Here is a 19,749-nt window from a genome sequence, read left to right as displayed (position 1 = left end):
CCAGTATGATGTTCATTTTACCATTACAAAACCTTGGGTTTTGGTATATTTCCATCCACACCTTTGCAATACCAGCATTGGTGTATCAAGACTTAGTAACACAGTTTACTTTAATACTTACCTCCTACATATGCCCATGTTTATGATCCTATTAGATCGTCACATGTGGTCGGGGTCATAGCCCAATGGATGGTATCTACGCTAATGCAACATTATTAGTACTCACATTATTACTCATATTTAATTAAACTAAATATTTAATCAATACAGGTGTCCTCCTGGTCGTCTCCCCCCCCCCCCCCCGGGAGGGAGATGATGACACCTGATACTAATTAATCTAGACTCTATTTAAGCTTCTCACCTTCCTTGGATCTGGATGTGATCCTTGGACAGCTCCCTCCATACATACATTAGGATGGAGCCTATGTAAGTACTATTACTGAGCATACTTCCATTTATCCCCCCCCTTGTTGCTACACCCCCATGGTATACTATATAATTCCTTGATATTATTATTTAATGCTACCAACTAACACTGGGACATGTACTCAGCACTGCTATTCACTTCCTCACACACACTTTCATTCACCATTTATATTCCCTCCCCTCACTTGCAATCACATTTTTTCTGGCACACACTCACTTTTTCTTTTATCCCCTTTTTTGCCCCTTTCACACATTTCTATTGACATATACACTCACATCTATTTGTTCACCACACTCTCACACATTTTTCTTAACCCCTTTCCCCCCCCCCCCCTCATTCACATCACACGGACACCAGTATGATGTTCATTGTACCAGTACAAAACCTTTGGTTTTGGTATACTTCCATCTACACCTTTGCAATACTAGCATTGGTGTATTAAGATGTACTAATATATTCCATTTCAATACTTACCTCCTACATATGCCCATGTTTATGATCCTATTAGATCGTTACATGTGGTCGGGGTCATAGCCGAATGGATGTTATCTATGCTTATGCAATATTATTAGTACTCACATTATTACTTATATTAAATTAAACTAAATATTCAATCAATACAGGTGTCTTCCGGTCGTCTCCTCCCCCCTATGGTCCACACTTGTGACTCCTTGTAAGCCCGGTTTGGTGGGTTCCCGTCAAGCGGAACGGGGGTTTCTCTTGCTATGGGGGTCTTCGGATCATTTTTACTTCTCAGCAACCATCTCTGATTACATATTAATTCATTAACCCTTGAGTGGTAAATATAATTTCAACAATATTCTCTCAGCAGATGTTAAACATTTTTGTTAGAGGGATGTAACTTTAATAATTTTTCTAATTATATCTATCAGAGTACAATTCCCCTGAAGAAGACCGTGACAGTTTAGGTCGAAACGCGTCGGGGTACTCATATGGAAACAATTGAATCATGATGTAACGTGTATTGTATTGTTGTTGATTTTTGCCACTGTTATTTTTATTTTCATGTATAATCAGAGTGTACTATATGTATATTATCTACATTATTTTACAAATGCTCCAACCATGTTGTACATTTTATTGTAATTTAATATTGAATCCAAGTAAAGATTTTAACTTCAATATCATCCAACCACTCTTATTTATTGAGAACATCATGCCGCTAAAAAACCCCACTGGGGGACCTTCCCATTTTTGTTTTTGCATTTTCGGGGTGCGCGGCACACGGACTCCACATATGCGTTTTTCCTTGTTTCATAGGTGAAAACCTCGCCCCCATGCCTCTTTACCTGATTTCATTCTACAGCCGGACGGGGTCCCCACCTATTGCCCTCGGGGTATGACTAAAGTATTTGGACAATTCTACCAAGACCTATACAACTGTCTATCTAAGGACTCTGAGTCCCAGTTCTCCCAGGGGAAATTTTACGCTTTTGTTAACTCTCCTAATTTACCCAAATTGTCCTCAGGTGACCATTCTGGACTTAATACACAGATCACTGCTGAAGAGATCTCCACGGTCATTAAAGAACTTCCATCTCATAAATCTCCAGGTCCTGACGGACTCCCTTACTCCTATTATAAGAAATTTCTCCCAGAGTTATTGCCCCATATGGTAACTTTATTTGCATCCCTGTTGAAAGGGACTTAACCCTGCTCTCAATTCCTACATGCATATATAACGATCATCCCAAAACCAGACAAAGACCCATCAATTCCTGACAACTACCGCCCCATAGCCTTCTTAAACTCTGACTATAAAATATTCATTAAAATATTGGCAAACAGACTCTCCCTTCTTCTTCCATCTTTGATACATAGGGATCAGGTAGGATTTGTTCCTACTAGACAAGCAGGGGATAACACAAGACAAACCAAATATCTTTTTTACCTTTTGACCAAGACCAGGAGACCAGGAGACCTGCTATCGTGTTGAGCTTAGATGCGCAGAAAGCTTTTGACCGTCTAAATTGGTCCTTTATGTTTGCCACCTTGACGAAATATGTTTTTTCAGGTCCATTTATGCAGGCTTTAAAAGCGCTGTACTCCACACCCACTTCTCAGGTTCGATTGGCTTCCTGTGTCTCACTGCCATTCCCCTTGATGAAAGGTACCAGACAGGGCTGTCCCCTGTCTCCTCTGCTATTTATTTTAAGTCTCGAGCCTTTGGCTGCGGCTATTAGATCCCATCCAGATATACGTGGGGTGGCGCTGAGACATGAGGAGTACAAACTCTCACTCTTTGCGGATGACATATTGCTAACGATCACTCGCCCACATATCTCCCTTCCTTCCCTCCACGTAACTCTAGACTTATTTGGTAGCCTCTCCAAAACGGAAGCCCTCCCTATAAATATCCCGGCAGATGCACTCGCCTCTCTACAAGGTAACTTGAATTACCGCTGGTGCACCCACTCCCTGAAATATTTAGGGGTACGCCTGTCCAACCTCTATTCTACCCTATACCAGGTTAATTTCCCTCCTTTATTTATTGACATAGGTAGATTACTGAAGTTATGGACAAAACTTCCGTTGTCTCTCATAGGGAGGATAAGTGTCCTCAAAATTTCTATACTCCCTAAACTTTTGTATTTCTTTAAAACTCTTCCTGTACTGATTCCCATGACCCAGCTGAAAGCATTACATAGGAACTTTCTAAACTTTATCTGGAATAACGCCTCCCATAGAATAGCCAGCTCAGTCCTCATGGCCTCCTGCTCACAGGGCGGCTTAGGAGCTCCTGATATAGTAAAATTCTATTATGCTACTCACTTAAAAGCCATAACCTCCTGGATGTCTAGATTTGCCCCAAACAGATGGTCTGAAATAGAGATGGGAATTACAGTCCCTGCCCACCCATGCTCTTTGTTGTGGCCCTCGCCCGACAAATCTTTTGCTCATGTACAAAAGGTCTGTCTGAACCCGATGCTATTTACGCTTTTAATTTGGAGACGCTGTTCTAGTAAATTTTCTTTATCGTCCCCTTGCCCACCCCTAATAAAGCTTATCCTACGACTCAATGTTACCCTATGCAAACATATTTCAACTACGTCACCTAGTGCACCCAATTCCTATTAGACATTTCTTCGCTTCCCGGTCCCCCCAACTGACCCTTAGCGTCCCTACTGACTTTGAACTGATGTGTTCTAGAGGCCCTAATGAACTCCACCAGATTTCCACTATCTACAAAATTTTACATTCAGCTTCTCCCCTCTCTGAAAATACCCATTCATACATGAGGAGATGGTCCCACATATTGTGTAAGCCCATCTCATTGGGAGATTGGAGACACATTTGGGACGCTTCCCCCAGGGTCTCTAGATGTGTAGCCCAGAAAGAAACTACATATAAAATACTTATGTTCTGGTACAGAACCCCCAAATTTTTAGCAACACATAACTTGACCCCGCATAGCCAATGCTGGAGATGTGGCTCCACATATTTTGGGATTGTCCGGTAATAACTCCCTTTTGGTCACAAGTCCATGATCTCTTGGAGAAGATCCTAGAGATAAACGTACCCTTTCAGCCTTTACATATGTTACTAGGCTTACCTCTCCCTAAAATCTCCAAAAATCTTGGCAAACTGGCTTTTCTTTTACTGGCAGCCAAATGCGTCATTCCTCAACGCTGGAGAGCTACCTCCCCTCCCACTTTTGCATAATTCTTATCGACAATTGCTGATATTAGAAGAATGGAACGTCTTACAGCTGTTATAGATGATTCTTTACCCAAATTCAAAGCTATCTGGGAGAGATGGGACTCTTCTGATTTTAACACAGAGCCTCATTCCACTCCACCATAGCTGCCTACCCATTGCCCATGTCCCCTACAGTTCTGTATAGGATATTGCCCCCTTTATATTTAAACTTTTTTTCTCTTCCCTTCTTCCTCTCTTTTTCTATACAGGTAATAGATTGTTGATATATGCTTCTGCTCAGCAGAGCCATGATAAGTTGTTCATGTTGAACCCACCACTTATTTTCGATTTTATGGTATAACTAACTTGTATACAACCAGACTTGTCTGTTTCCTGTTGAAAATGTGACTGTTTATTTCTTGCACTTTTAATCATTCAAATGTCTGGATTATGCAATTACTTTGTCTGATTTGAAAATCTATAAATAAACAATTAAAAAAAAATGCCCAGCTGCGCCCACCCTGCTGCAGCAGGGGGACTGCTACTTCCCAGTCCTGCATGGACTAGCTGAAGGCATTCCTGACAGACCCAACGTCCGCGCGATTATGGCATGGCTGTCGGCCCGGCACACTGCGACACAGACATAGAGCATGGTCACATGTGTGCCCTGGAGCATGTAGCCTGTCGTGGACGACCCAGCGTGTAGCTAAAGATCGGCACACGCTCGATGGCCAAAACTGGGGGACTACAAGGATCTGATGTCAAGCCTGTCACCCAGTCGCCAGTTGATAGTAGATCTCAGGATCAAAAAAAAAAAAAGTAGGGCTGTGGAAATTAAAGATTAAATTCATCGATTAATCTTTAATTTTTTTGATCGATCAAAATTCTTTTGATTGGTACTAGTGGTGCAACGGATCTCAAATGATCCGTGATCCGAACGGGTCACCATATGCGGATCGGCACACCATGTGATCCGTGGAGCTCCGCTGCTGCCTCGGCCATAGAAAAAGGCCGTAGCTTCGGCCTAGCTCCCGGAGCGGCGGTCATCTTGGTCCACGCAGCGGCAGCCTAGATGTGCCTAGAGCGGCACGCTGATGTCATCACCCGGGCCTCAACTGCTCATGTTCGGCTGGCTTCTCTGGTAAGACAAAGCAAGCACTAATCTTCCTATACAGTGGGGGAGATATCTGTGGATTACAGAGGGGGAGATGTTTGTGGATATTACAGTGGGGGAGATGTCTGTAAATATTACAGAGGGGGAGATGTCTATGGATATTACAGTGGGGGAGATGTCTGTGGATATTACAATGGGGGAGATGTCTGTGGATATTACAGTGGGGAGATGTCTGTGGATATTACAGTGGGCACTATATATGGTGGTGATCCAAAAAATGTATGTGCGTTATAAATAATTAAAAATTAGTCGATAAAAAAAAAAAAAAAACATTAATCGAACACGAAAATTTTAATCAGTAACAGCCCTAAAAAAAGTAGAAAAACTCCAGGACCAATGGGCCCACAGGGAGCCATGTCCTTCTCCTATGCTAGGCAGAAAAAAACTGAGCTGCTGCATGCAGGGAGAAGGGTTGTACCCAGAGGGACCGCCCACCTGGGCGGTACTGTACAGTTTTTATTTTGTTTTAACACATTAACATGTTTTCTGCCTAGTCCTCTCCTGATAGAAGGCTAATACCCTAATGTCAAGATTAAGATGGTGTGTCCGTCCATGAACGAAAGAGAAAAAAATCCATCTAGTTCAACCCCCAAAAAAATAAAAAATACAATCCCATATACTCAATCCTTCAACCACAGTTTTTGCATGCTCCAATTTGCTACAGCGGGGGAAAAATTCCTTCCCGATTCCCTGAGAGGCAATTAGATTTTCCCTGGATCAACTTTACCTATAAATTTTAGTACCCAGTTATATTATATACATTTAGAAAATAATCCAGGCCTTTTTAAAGTACTCTACTGAGCTTGCCACAGAACCACCTCTGGAGGGAGTCTATTCCACATTTTCACATTTTCTTACTGTGAAAAAAACCTTTCCATATTTGTAGATGAAATCTTTTTTTCCTCTAGACATAAAGACTGCCCCCTTGTCCTCTGTGATAAACTTAAAGTGAATAACTCAAACACCAAGTTAACTATATGGACCACTTATGTATTTGTATATGTTGATCATATCCCTCCTTAATCTCTTCTCAAGAGGGAATAGATTTGGTTCCTCTAATCTTTCCTCATAGCTGAGCTCCTCCATGCCTTATATCAGTTTGGTTGCCCTTCTCTGCATTTTCTCCAATTTCTCAATATCCTTTTTGAGACCTGGTGCCCAAAACTGAAGTGTGTATTCCAGGTGAGGTCTTACTAATGATTTGTACAGGGGCAACATGATATCTCTCTCTCTGGAGTCTATACCTCTCTTAATACAAGAAAGAACTTTCCTTGCTTTGAAAACCACAGCTTGGCATTGCATACGAAGATTGAGCTTATGATCTACCAAAACCCCCAGATCCTGCTCCACCATGGATTCCCCCAGTTGTACTCCCCCTCGTATGTATGATGCATGCATATTCTTAGCCCCCAAGTGAATAACTTTTCATTTATCAACAATAAACCTCATCTGCCACTGGGGAGGCTCCCTGACACCATGAAAGAGGCAGTTATAGTGGTAATTCCCAAGCCGGGGAAGGACCCTACCCTATGCTCCTTGTACCACCCCATTTCCCTGCTAAACGTGGATGTAAAAATCCTGGCCAAAATCCTTGCTAACATGCTGAACTCGGTCATAACTGCTCTGGTGCACTCGGACCAGATGGGCTTTATGCCGGGTAGGGGGAACGGATATCAATATCAGGCGCCTCCTCACTCACATTGATAGGGCCGAGGAAGGGTTGGCGGGTGTGGTGGTCTCACTTGACATGGAGAAAGCTTTTGACTCCGTCGAGTGGGGCTACCTGTGGGAGGCGCTCTCTAGTTTCGGGTTTGGACCGATCTTCACGAAATGGGTACGCATGTTATACACCTGTCCCTCAGCTAGGATTAGAACAAAAGGCTGCCTTTCTGAGGTACTCCAACTGTGTCGTGGCACGAGGCAAGGGTGCCCCCTCTCCACGGTTTGTTTGCCCTGGCCATAGAACCCTTTAAAAAAGAAAAGAAAAAGGAGGGCGCACCGACCTAGTGTATTACCGTTTTAAAGGTTTTATTAGATAAAATACAAGCAATAATCTTACTCACAAAAGTGAGTTGCAAAGAACGCTTGTCAAGCAATCAGACTGGTACACGGCACCGCCAGGAAAACCTGATGACAACAGGAATCGGATCATATTGAGCCGGCAAAATGGCTGATGCGTTTCTGGGGCATACTGTAACGCCACTGGCATCAGTGGCGTAACTAGAGACTTCAGGGCCCCGGTGCAAGATATCATGAAGGCCCCCCCGAAAAAGCCGGATTTTGATACTTAATTTTTCTACACTGTACAACAAAGTAAAGGGGGGGGTGGCTGCAGCGGCAGTGATAGTGCTATACTCTCCCACCACCACCTGTGCCTTTTACTGATCCCATCCCTCCACCACTGATCTCATCCCTATCGCCCCCATCACCTCTGTTGTAGAAGAGTAATAGGGGGATAGGGATGGGATCAGTGGTGGGGGGATGGGATCAGTAAGAGGCACGGGTGGTGGGAGAGGATGGCACCACCACTGCTAACCCCCCTCAAGTACCACCGCTGCCACCCCCCTCAAGTACAGTTTACCCGTTGGTTGATAGAGGTTACTATATGTCATTACCGCTCACTGATTGGTTGCAAGGGGTTACTGCACATTATTACAGCTCACTGATTGGTTGCTATAGGTTACTGCTTATCATTATCACTCACTGATTTGTTTCTAGAGGTTACTGCAAATGTATACTGCTCACTGAATGGTTGCTATGGGTTACTGCTTATCATTATCACTCACTGAATTGTTGCGAGAGGTTACAGCACATCATTACCGCTCACTGGGTGACAGGGCAGTATTGTGGTGTGTGATGCAAATGTTGGGTTAAAGTTGGTTGGATGACAGGATGCAGTTTGGGGTGATGTGGCAGCATTGGGGTGAGAGGCTGAGATCATGTCTCCCCTATAATGATAGAGAGTAGGGTGATAGGATACTAGAGGTGGGGTACAGGAGGGATGAGGATGATAATGACAGGAGGCAGGGTGGTAGGATGCCAGATAAGGGGTACAGGGGGATGATGATGACAGGGGTGGAGTGGTAGGAGGCCAGAGGTGGGGTAGAGAGGAATGATAGGGATGTTGATGACAATGGGCGGAGTGGATGTCAGCAAAGGGGGATGATGATGACGACAGCGGGTGGGGTGGTAGGAAGCTGTCAGTGGGGTACAGGGAGATGATAATGATGGGGGTAGGGTGGTTGGATGATAGAGGTGGGCTACAGGGGGATGTTGATGACAGGAGGCAGGGTGGTAGGATGTCAGAGGTGGGAGGTATAGGGATGATGATGATAGTGGGTAAGGTGGTAGAAAGCTGGCAGAGGAGTACAGGGGGATGAAGATTACAGGGGGTGGGATGGTAAGAAACTGGCAATGGGGTACAGATGGGATGGTGGGGGTGGGGCGGTAGGAAGCTGGTAGTGGGGGATGAAGATGACGGGGTGGGGTAGTAGGACGCTGGCAGAGCGGTGCAGGGGTGATGAAGATGACAAGGGCGGGTGGAAGGAGCTGGCGGTGGAGGGGGATGAAGATGGCAGGAAGCGGGTGGAAGGAGCTGGTGGTGCAGGGTGATGAAGATGACAGGGGGCGGGTGGAAGGAGCTGGCGGTGCAGGGGGGGTGAAGATGGCAGGAGGCGGGTGGAAGGAGCTGGCGGTGCAGGGGGGATGAAGATGACAGGGGGCGGGTGGAAGAAGCTGGCGGTGCAGGGGGATGAAGATGACAGGAAGCGGGTGGAAGGAGCTGGCGGTGCAGGGGGGATGACAGGGGGCGGGTGGAAGGAGCTGGCGGTGCAGGGGGGATGAAGATGACAGGAAGCGGGTGGAAGGAGCTGGCGGTGCAGGGGGGATGAAGATGACAAGGGGCGGGTGGAAGGAGCTGGCGGTGCAGGGGGGATGAAGATGACAGGAAGCGGGTGGAAGGAGCTGGCGGTGCAGGGGGGATGAAGATGACAAGGGGCGGGTGGAAGGAGCTGGCGGTGCAGGGGGGATGAAGATGACAGGAAGCGGGTGGAAGGAGCTGGCGGTGCAGGGGGGATGAAGATGACAGGAAGCGGGTGGAAGGAGCTGGCGGTGCAGGGGGGGATGAAGATGACAGGGGGCGGATGGAAGGAGCTGACAGTGGGAAGTATGATGACAGGAAGTAGGGTGGTGGTATGCCAGGAACAAAGGATGATGAGGAGAAGGATTATGGCAGGGGGTCAGCAAGTGACATCAAATGCCGGAGGATGGCATAATACCAGGGCTGTGGGTGTGGGTTGCTCGGGAGGTGGCATTACTACACTACAGGATGCTGTCAGTGTCGGGCAGGATCACGAGACAGTACCTGTAGGCTGTGGCAGACTGGCTCCTCGATGACTGTCAGGCGCCAGCTCTACAACCGTCCGTCCATCGGAGGAGAGAGCAGAGAAGGCACGACCGCTGCAGCCATTACACACGCTCTGCACATGTCAGGAGACTTGCAGAGCGCGGCAGAAGGGAGGGGGGAGCCAGGGGAGGGGAGTAAGCGCAGCCGTCCACTGAGACCTTCGGACAGTGAAAGTGGTCAGTCAGTTCCGCCCCTGGCCAGGAAAAACTAGTTGCGGCCACCGCAGCGCAGGCTTTGGTCCCGCGTTAGAGATGGCCCTGGGGACACCAATCGGGGGGACATTCCTAATTAGAGAGCCGCCTCAGAGGTGACGGCCCCCCGGACTGACAGGGCCCCCCGGACTGACAGGGCCCAGTCGCAACCGCGACTGGTGCGACCATGAAAATTCCGCCACTGACTGGCGTCATTCTGTACGGAACCAGCGCAGCCATACCTTGTCCAGGCAGCTGCGCTCCTCTCTCTAACCTACCCGTGTCATTTCCGGCGCGCCGAGGTTTGCGTTCCACGCTGGAACGCGGAAGTGAGTCCCGGCCTGCTGCGCCTTCTCCCGCGCTCCACGGCCTATTTAAACCTCCAGGAATGACGGCAGGTTGTTCCGCTATTTTGTTGGACGCCTGCCGTCACCTGGGACCCGCTCACAGCACCCTTGAACCTCCACTGTCTGACCCACAGACCCTACGTTTAGGAGGAAGACCTGCTCCCTGTTCCAGCCAACGCCAATCCAGGAACTCCACAATCCCTCTGTCCAACTCTACAGACAGGGACCCTACCTCCCAGCTACCACTGTCACCCTGGATGATTTCAACTCAGCCCGGATCAACCACATCAGATACCAACAGTACCGCAAGTATCTTGTAACATACCATTACAAAACTACTGTGATGTGATTACAGTGATTCTCTATGGGACTTTCTTTACTAGTTTAATTCCTGCTTGATTGATACAATCCTTTAATATCTGAGTAACCTGGAGTTATCTACTGTGGGAGTTACCACTGATGGTATTCACCAGAGACTTTTGAATATAATTACTGTAGCTATCAGGTCACAACCTAACTTCTCACATACTCATATAACCAGCAGATTCTCTCTTTACTATATACATGTATGTATAATGCTTATGAATGAATAAACTTTTATGAAAATAGTTGATTTTCATAAATAGAGGTTGTGATTATTTAAACCCTAAACTCTTTGATCATATAAGAGAGTGAAGTAGTGGTTTATACCTGAGAAACCTCCGCAGCTGAGATTCAACCAAATGAAATTAATTCTTAGCAGGAACCTTACACATACCCCTTTCCTCAGAGCCTAGGTAGTCCGTTATCGCTCTCTCATGAAAGCCTTCAAATAAATACATTTGCACATGCGTAGAGGAGCCCAAGGATAGGCCACCCCCAATTGACTAGTCCCACCCCTCGGTCTTGGCCACTCACACCCTAGGGCAGGGATCTGCAATTAGCGGACCTCCAGCTGTTGCCAAACTTCAAGTCCCATGAGGCATAGCGAGACTCTGACAGCATCAAGCATGACACCCAGAGGCAGAGGCATGATGGGACTTGTAGTTTGGCAACAGCTGGAGGTCCGCTAATTGCTTATCCCTGCCCTAGGGGATGGGGCTTGAAGAGCCCCACTACCGAAGGAGGTGTGACAACGAATAGCCCTATTAACTAGACCAGCCTCAGTGAAGTAGAGGGTAAACATGAGAAGGCTAGATCAGTGCTAAAAGGTGTAGACAGTGCAGCCTTACCCTATTGTAATTCCTCCTGGGTGGTAATGAGTCCATAGTCAGGGATGCTTCTAGTGGGTCTAATGTCTCTCCTTGCTCTCCACGCTCGTGCGATGGAGCGCATGCCATCCTCGGACCAGGAAGTGTATAAGCTTCCTGCATTTCAGCCCTCACTACAAGGCGGGCCAGAACGTCACTTCCGCTCATGTGCACGCACTCGATGCGCGGCGCATAGTAGAGCCGTGATACCGGAAGTGCGGGTGTGTATGCATTCCATCCGCCACTTCCGGTTCACCAGGGGGACTTTTCACCACTCGTCCCCACTCCTACACCAATACAGGCACATAGATGCCTGCAAAGCATCCCTAGCACTGGCACCCAGGGAGAGAAATGATGATAAATAGAGGGGCAAGACTAGAGGTGTGGGATCTATTAGTGGTCGCTTAGTGGTCCTGAATGGGAACTCACAAGCCATCCATATTTCTAGGCCAGTGCAGGCGCATAATGTCTGTATGGCAGCACTCCCCCTAATAGCCAAGGAAGGAAATAATTAGCTATATATATATATATATGTAGCGGAACCCATGTACATCAATTGGTGGTCACCGACAAGGGCTCACTTTATGTCTTCTTCACACATGCCAATATGCACAAGGCTACAAAATGCATGCAGTGGGTGGGGCCCCTATTGGATGAAGACCAACCAGTCAATATATTGGCTGCCTGGTCACATCCAAAGTTGCTACAGCTATATAGTGGTCTATATAAAAATATATAAATATACAAATATACAAGTGAAAATTAAATAGATTGGTTGAGCACATAAAACCTGTAGTACAGATACACCACATGCTAACTAATAAAATTATTATATATAATCTCATAATACCATACCATACAATATAGATACATTTAAAAGTATATAAATAAGTATAAAAACCAGTATACATGGCAAGATGTATTACTAATCTTAAAATATATAAATATATATCTTTCACACCAAATCCATAAACCTGCACATATAGAGATTTGGATGCACAGGTGTGTGCAAGTGGTGGACCAGCAATAATGCTTCTATGACCACACTGCAGCTGGCACCTGACCCACTGCGCGCCAGACCCACGATAATCCTCAGACAGCGTCCGAGATGTCGCGGGTCTACAGAGAGGACAATGACCACCTGTATTATGCCGAAATGTTACAAAACCTCCCCCCATTTAACTAAAAAAAAAAAAATGTAAAGGTAGACTCCCCAAACTAACTGATACGCTACCTCACAAAACTGATGTGATGTCCTATATCATCCCCACTACTCTCACAGTGTTCACACAATATTATGTAACTATCTCCTCGTTCAATCCTTGTGGGGCCATAGTGCCCAGGGTAAAAATCCAGAAGGCCTCTCTCTTGCATAGAATCTGGTACTTCTTGCCACTATCCAAAGTGCTTGATATGGCTTCTATGCCGAATACTTTAAGACCATCCACGTTACTGTCGTGGACTTCTTTGAAGTTTTCCTGGCGGTGCCATGTACCAGTCTGATTGCTTGACAAGCGTTCTTTGCAACTCCCTTTGTGAGTAAGATTATTGCTTGTATTTTATCTAATAAAACCTTTAAAACGGTAATACACTAGGTCGGTGTGCCCGCCGTTTTCTTTTCTTTTTTAGTTGCATGAATTCCCATGGTTCTGAGGAGGGCTGCAAGATTCTAGACTTTGCCTTAAAATTGGATTACGTTACCCCCTAGTGGAAACACCAGAGCGCAGGAGATTTTTTTTTGTGTGCCATAGAACCCCTTGCCATATTGTTGAGAGCAGAGACGAGGGTTCGGGGACTGCAGATATGCCCGATTGAGGAGAAGCTATCTTTGTATGCGGATGATGCCCTGCTCTACTTGGCGGATGCTTCCTCCTCCTTACAAGTGGCCTTAGATCTCATCAGTTCGGCCAGTATTCGGACATCCGCACTAACTGGGACAAAACGGTTCTGTTCCCGCTACACTCTTCGTTCTTGTGAACCCCGACACACACACCGCTTCAGTGGGTGGACCTGGGCATTAAAATTTGTGGTAGGACGGGCAACTATTTGAGTGGGAACATTCAACCACTTATGACCCAACTGACAGCCAAATGTGCATCATGGCGCTCTCTCCCCCTGACGCCAGTGGGAAGAGTTAATCTTCTGAAAATGATTTTCCTCCCAAAGTTTTTATATTTCTTTCGCAATACCCCTTTGCATATTCCTAGGACATTCTTTAGGAGACTAGAGGGCTGGATGACCCCCTCAGGTGGCGAAGCAGGTCCTATACATCCCCCTGTCTGGTGGGGGACTGGCACTCCCAAACGTTTTACTCTACTATTGGGCGGCAGTGCTGGTTACGTTCAGGTGGTGGTTCTCCCAGCCCAGACAAAACCTGATGGTCACTCTGGAGGTGGCTATCCTGGGCTCCAATGCAGCCCTGAGTAACCTGCCGTTCCGAGGCCTTAGGGCAGGGCCCTCTATGACGACCCTCATGGGGACCACAGTTAAGGTCTGGCAGGAGGCTCGACCCATCTATAGGAGGCCTGCCCACATGTCACCGCATATGCCCCTGTGGGGTAACCCTATGTTACCCCACCTAAATAGCATTCCGGACCCCTCCCTATGGGCAAATGAGGTTATCATCACTTTGCGCCATATAGTCCTTGAGGGTAGACTTATGCCTTTCCAGGCATTGAGACGAGCATACGCCCTGCCTGTTTCTTTTCAGTCCAGATACTGGCAGCTTAAACATGTTTTTGAGGCCCAATTTCCTGACCCCTTTACTTTGGAGTCTGACTTCATAGAGTGACTCCTGGCCTCTAGTGTAATGGAACGTCCTCTCTCGTCCCTGTACCTGTATCTCACTGTGGCGTGTCACACCAAACTTACCAAATCCTGGGACAAGTGGAGGGCCGATATACCAACCTTGGACGAGGAGGGGTGGGTGGACTGCATCTCTTCGTACATTCCCTCTATGGATTGCCGCAAAAGACAGGTTTATACAGTTTAAAATTTCTCCACAGGGCCTACTATACCCCGCGGAAGCTGGCCTGTATCTACCCATTAAGGGATCCCAATTGCCAAAAGTGTAAACAGGACATAGGTACATTCTGGCACTGTCAGGGCACTAACCTTTCACAGTCACATTCCCCAGTTGGCTCTGGGTGGAATCGAACCCAGGACCTCTCCATTGCTGGTCCAGGTCTTTGCCTCTGAGCCACTGCTCAGTGTTATTCTTCTTGCTGTCCGTCGGAGCCTGGTTCTGAACTTGTGCTTCTTTGGACCAATCAGTGGCCTGAGCGGCCTATTTAAGCCAGCCCCTTCCTCTTTGCAATTTGCTGGTTCGTAAACAGCTTTTTGCATTACCTTGCTGCTGAATACTCTTTGGATATCTCGTTACCTGACCCCTGGCCTGTTTCCTGGATTATCGCCTTCTGTTTACCTTGACCCCGGCTTGAACTTGGACTCTCTGATCTCTGTAATCCCTGACCCTCGGCTTTGGACTTTTGGATACACCGCTTGCTTCAGCCCCTGACTCCGGATTGTTCCTGGTTTTTCCTTCAGTCTTGTTCCCTGTGTGCACCTGCTATTTTGGACTGTTTCCTGTGTCATCTGCTACAGTCTCCAGTGTGCTTCTGCGATCCAGTTTCCGGTTTACCTTGGATCTCCTCCTGCCACTGGTCCCGGTGCCTCCTGTTGCGTCCTACCCTCTGTCTCAAAATCCAGAGGGCGGATCGCATCAGGTCGCAAAGGTGAGCCGCCCTTGGCATCTTGGCTTCGGTAAGTTATATCCTGACAGGCACATGGTCTGGTCGTGTCCAAAACTCCGGCCATATTGGACGGCGGTTGCCTCCAGGCTGTCTGATGGGAGTGGGACGGGCGTTTCCGGTCAACCCGACAGTTCTGCTACTGAGCCATCTGGAGAATGTGGAAGGGGACAGGTACTGTAAACTACGCCTGACCTTCTCCCTGTTTTATGCTAGACAAGAAATTCTGCTGAAATGGAAATCTGAGGACCCCACCTGTGCTTCCTGGCAGCGCTCGGTAAATTCAGTCCTGCCCTTGTACAGGTTGACTTATGAGAATAGACAATGCCCGGGGAAGTTCGACAAAATCTGGTCTGTCTGGATGGAAACCCACACTGCCCTTGACCCCCCTCCAGACTGAGTGTGCAGGACATTTGGCTCCCCCCCCCCGGTTGTTGTTTTGGTCTCCCCCCCCCCCCCATGATACTGTTAAGAGTTGTTTGAAGTAGCCGTGGCTCACCTGTCAATAAATAATTGTTATGTATGTTTGATATTTACCCAATCCTCATTTGCTACCGATTACTTGTGTTTTGCCCCTGGAAGCGATGTACACTCCTGAAACTCTGATTTCTACATTGCTGTAATTTCTGTGACGTATCTGTAATTTAATGCCGATTTGTTTAATAAAATGTTTCTGTTATAGAAAAAAAAAAACTCATCTGCCACTTGGTTGCCCAATTAGTGCATCGAGGTTGGCTTGTAAATCTGAATTCTGTCTTCCTGTTTCCTATCCATTTACAAATTGATCTTTCCAAGCCTGTAGACATTACCTTACACATGAGCCATGTGTGGGGAACTGTGTCAAACGCTTTTGCAAAATCTAGGTATACCACGTCCACAGCCACCCCTCTGTCCAAGGTTTTACTTCCCTCCTCATAAAAATAAATCAGATTTGTTTGACAAATCTGTCTTTCATGAATCCATGCTGTCTGTTGTTTAAAATATTTTTTTCCCAGCAATAACTCATGTGGTATTTTATTAAATTCTCCAGTATCTTCCTGACTACAGAAGTTAAACTAACAGGTCTATAGTTACTTGTTACTTGGTAATTACTTTGATCCCTTTTTAAATATGAGTACCACATTGGCACTGCGCCAATTCAGTGGTTCCATTCCAGTCATTAATGAGTCCCTAAATATTAGAAACAATGGCCTTGAAATAACAGAGCTCAATTATTTTAGGATCCATGGGTGGATGCCAACTGGTCCAGGTGCTTTATCCATCTTCATGCTTTCTATTTCTGAACCATATCACTTTTGAGCCCTTATGGATCCTTTGGGGCTGTGTCACTACCACCCCCATTATGGACACGAGCTCCCCCATGCTCCTTTGTATACACAGAGCTGAAGAAAATAATACATTTGCTTTCTCTTTGTCCCCAGTCACCCACTCTAGATTATTTTGTAAAAGGCCTACATGCACAGACCTGACCTTTTTTTTTTACTATAAATAGATTTGAAGATTTTTTGAGGGTTTGTCATATCTTTTGCAATCTTACTATCACCATTACACGTGCTGGGTCTAATAGGATTCTTGTGATAGTGTGTCAAACCTTCTTTGCTATGTTAAGTTGCTTAAAATCTACAAGGAGGACTAAACTTAATTTTGCAACAAATTAAATTGTCAGTTTCCTGCTGGTTATGGCAAACGTGCAGAACACAAGGGGTCAACTTTAACCACTTGCCGCCCGCCATATGCAAAAAGACATCGGCAAAGTGGTTTCAATATCCTGAGTGGACGTCTAATGACGTCCTCAGGATAGGGGGCGAGCATCGCGGCGATCGTTGTTGCAGGTTGTCAGTCTGACACCCCGCAACACCGATCTAGGTAAAGAGTCTGACGGAGACTCTTTACCATGTGATCAGCCATGTCCAATCACGGCTGATCACGATGTAAACAGGAAAAGCCGGTAATCGGCTTTTCCTCACTCGCGTCTGTCAGACGTGAGTAGAGGAGAGCCGATCAGCTGCTCCTCTGACAGGGGGGGTTTGTGCTGATCGATTATCAGCACAGCCCCCCCGAGGATGCCCATACTGGACCACAAGGGATGCCACTAGACCACCAGGGATGCAAAACACAGGTATGCCACCCTAGACCACCAGGGATGACAATGACAGAAATAATGGATGCCAATCAGTGCCTGCAATTGATTCCAATCAGTTCCCACAATGGGCATTACTGATTGGCAGGCATTATTTGGCACTGATTGGCATCAATTAGTACAACATACGTTAGTGCCACCTATCAGTGCCCATCCGTGCCACCTATCAGTGCCCATCCGTGCTGCCTATCCGTGCCCATCCATGCTGCCTATCCGTGCCCACCCATGCCGCCTGTCTGTGCCCATCCATGCCACCTATCAGTGCCCATCCATGCTTCCTATCAGTGCCGCATATTAGTGCCCATCAGGGCCCATCAATGCCACATCAGTGCCACATCATCGGTGCCCATCAGTGCCGCCTTATCAGTGCCCGTCAGTGCAGTACCATCAGTGCCCATCAGTGAAGGAGAAAACGTACTTATTTACAATGTTTTATAACAGTAACAAACAAAAAACGTTTTTTTTTCTAATTTTTCGGTCATTTTTTATTTATTTTTTTGCAGAAAATAAAAAATTCCAGAGGTGATCAAATACCACCAAAATAAATCTCTATTTGTGGTTACAAAATGATAAAAATTTTATTTGAGTACAGTGTAGCATGACCGCGCAATTGTCATTCAAAGTGCAATAGCACTGAAAGCTAAAAATTGGTCTCGGCGGGAAGGTGTATACAGTGGGTGACCGCGATATTGTGTCAATCTCGCTCCCTTTCTCGGCGAGATTGACCACCTACGAGCCCCATCGCGGGAGCCAGCGCCGAGCTGGCTTGCCGCGATGGAGACAAAGCCGTCATAGAAGCGACGGGGATCCGACTTGGATTCCCGCCAATTCTACACGTGTGCGGTGTTTGGTATGAATCCTGAGGAGGAACTCCCCACCGGATTTTAAATAAAAATCCGGCATGGGTTCCCCCCTCAGGAGCATACCAGGCCCTTAGGTCTGGTATGGGTTGTAAGGAGACCCCCCTACGCCGAAAAAACAGCGTAGGGGTCCCCCTACAATCCATACCAGACCCGTATCCAAAGCACGCTACCCGGCCGGCCAGGAAAGGAGTGGGGACGAGCGAGCGGGGCAGAGGGGCGCACTGCGGGGCCCCCCACCCCAGAGCACCCTGCCCCCATGTTGATAAGGACAGGGCCTCTTCCCGACAACCCTGGCCGTTGGTTGTCGGGGTCTGCGGGCGGGGGGCTTATCGGAATCTGGGAGCCCCCTCAAATAAGGGGGCCCCCAGATAACAGCCCCCTCAAATAAGGGGGCCCCCAGATAACAGCCCCCCACCATAAGTGAATGGATATGGGGTACATCGTACCCCTACCCATTCACCTGGAGGCAAAGTGTTAAAGTTAATAAACACACGACACAAGGGTTTTTAAAATAATTAATTTGTCTGCTCTGGAGGCACCCCCTGTCTTCTTTAGCTCTTTTTGCAGGGGGGGCTTCTTCCGCTATCCGGGGGTCTTCTCCGCTATCCGGGGGGGGGGCTTCTCCACTCTCCGGGTCTTCTCCGCTTTCCGGGGGTCTTCTCCGCTATCCGGGGGGGGCTTCTCCACTCTCCGGGTCTTCTCCGCTTTCCGGGGGTCTTCTTCTATGTTCGCCGCTCTCCGCTGTTGACTCGGCGCACCCCGGTTCTTCCTCCCGCTGTCCGGTGCCTTCTCCTTCAGGGCTGCCCGCCGCTATACTAGTGGTGGCCAGTCCGCTCTTCTGTGACGTCATCTTCTTCACTTCTCTTCTTCTGCCTTCTCCCGATGTTGACACGACGCTTCTTCTCGCTGCAATGACGGGTGCGCGGCTTGCATCCGACTTATATAGGCCTCACAGTCCCATCATGCTCCGGTACCTACCCACGTGGGTAGGTATCACATGGGTAGGTACCAGAGCATGATGGGACTGTGAGGCCTATATAAGTCGGATGCAAGCCGCGCACCCGTCATTGCAGCGAGAAGAAGCGTCGTGTCAACATCGGGAGAAGGCTGAAGAAGAGAAGTGAAGAAGATGACGTCACAGAAGAGCGGGCTGGCCGCCTGCTAGTTATTTAAAATCCGGCGGGGAGTTCCTCCTCAGGATTCATACCAAACGCCGCACACGTGTAGAATTGGCGGGAATCCAAGTCGGATCCCCGTCGCTTCTATGACGCGCTCGCTGGAATGTGCTTTTACTATTCCAGCCAGTGCGAGATGTCGGCACCCTGTCGCCGAGAATCAGCGCGATGCTGTCATGCTAAAAACACATTCTCGGCGGCAGTGCCCTGTATGGAAGTGGTTAATTTTGATAGAGGGACTTAAGGGGTACAATACTAGTTGGTAATTTACATTGCGTCAGGCAGCCCATTCAAAATAAATGGCCTATAATGCTCCTCAACGCCAAGAATATCCAGTCCTGTTGCATTTTTTGCAATTCACACTGAAGAGAAAGTTGGAGTGATCATTG

General features: G+C 47.4%; 1 protein-coding gene and 1 long non-coding RNA gene across 6 annotated transcripts in view; one reads left to right on the top strand and one right to left on the bottom strand.

Moving 5' to 3' along the window:
* Positions 1 to 19,749, bottom strand: part of PLEKHA6 (pleckstrin homology domain containing A6) — a 1,721,986-nt gene that overhangs the window by 1,506,061 nt on the left and 196,176 nt on the right. The window lies entirely within an intron of this gene.
* LOC120928442 lies at positions 381 to 1,486 on the top strand. Its single transcript, XR_005747189.1, has 3 exons — positions 381 to 426; positions 1,051 to 1,226; positions 1,321 to 1,486. It is a non-coding gene; the product is annotated as an uncharacterized LOC120928442 (long non-coding RNA).

The sequence above is a fragment of the Rana temporaria genome, chromosome 2, assembly GCF_905171775.1.
Source record: "Rana temporaria chromosome 2, aRanTem1.1, whole genome shotgun sequence".
Taxonomy (NCBI): Eukaryota; Metazoa; Chordata; class Amphibia; order Anura; family Ranidae; genus Rana; species Rana temporaria.
The sequence above is the reverse complement of the archived record's forward strand: the minus strand, read 5'-3'. Positions and strand labels throughout refer to the sequence as shown.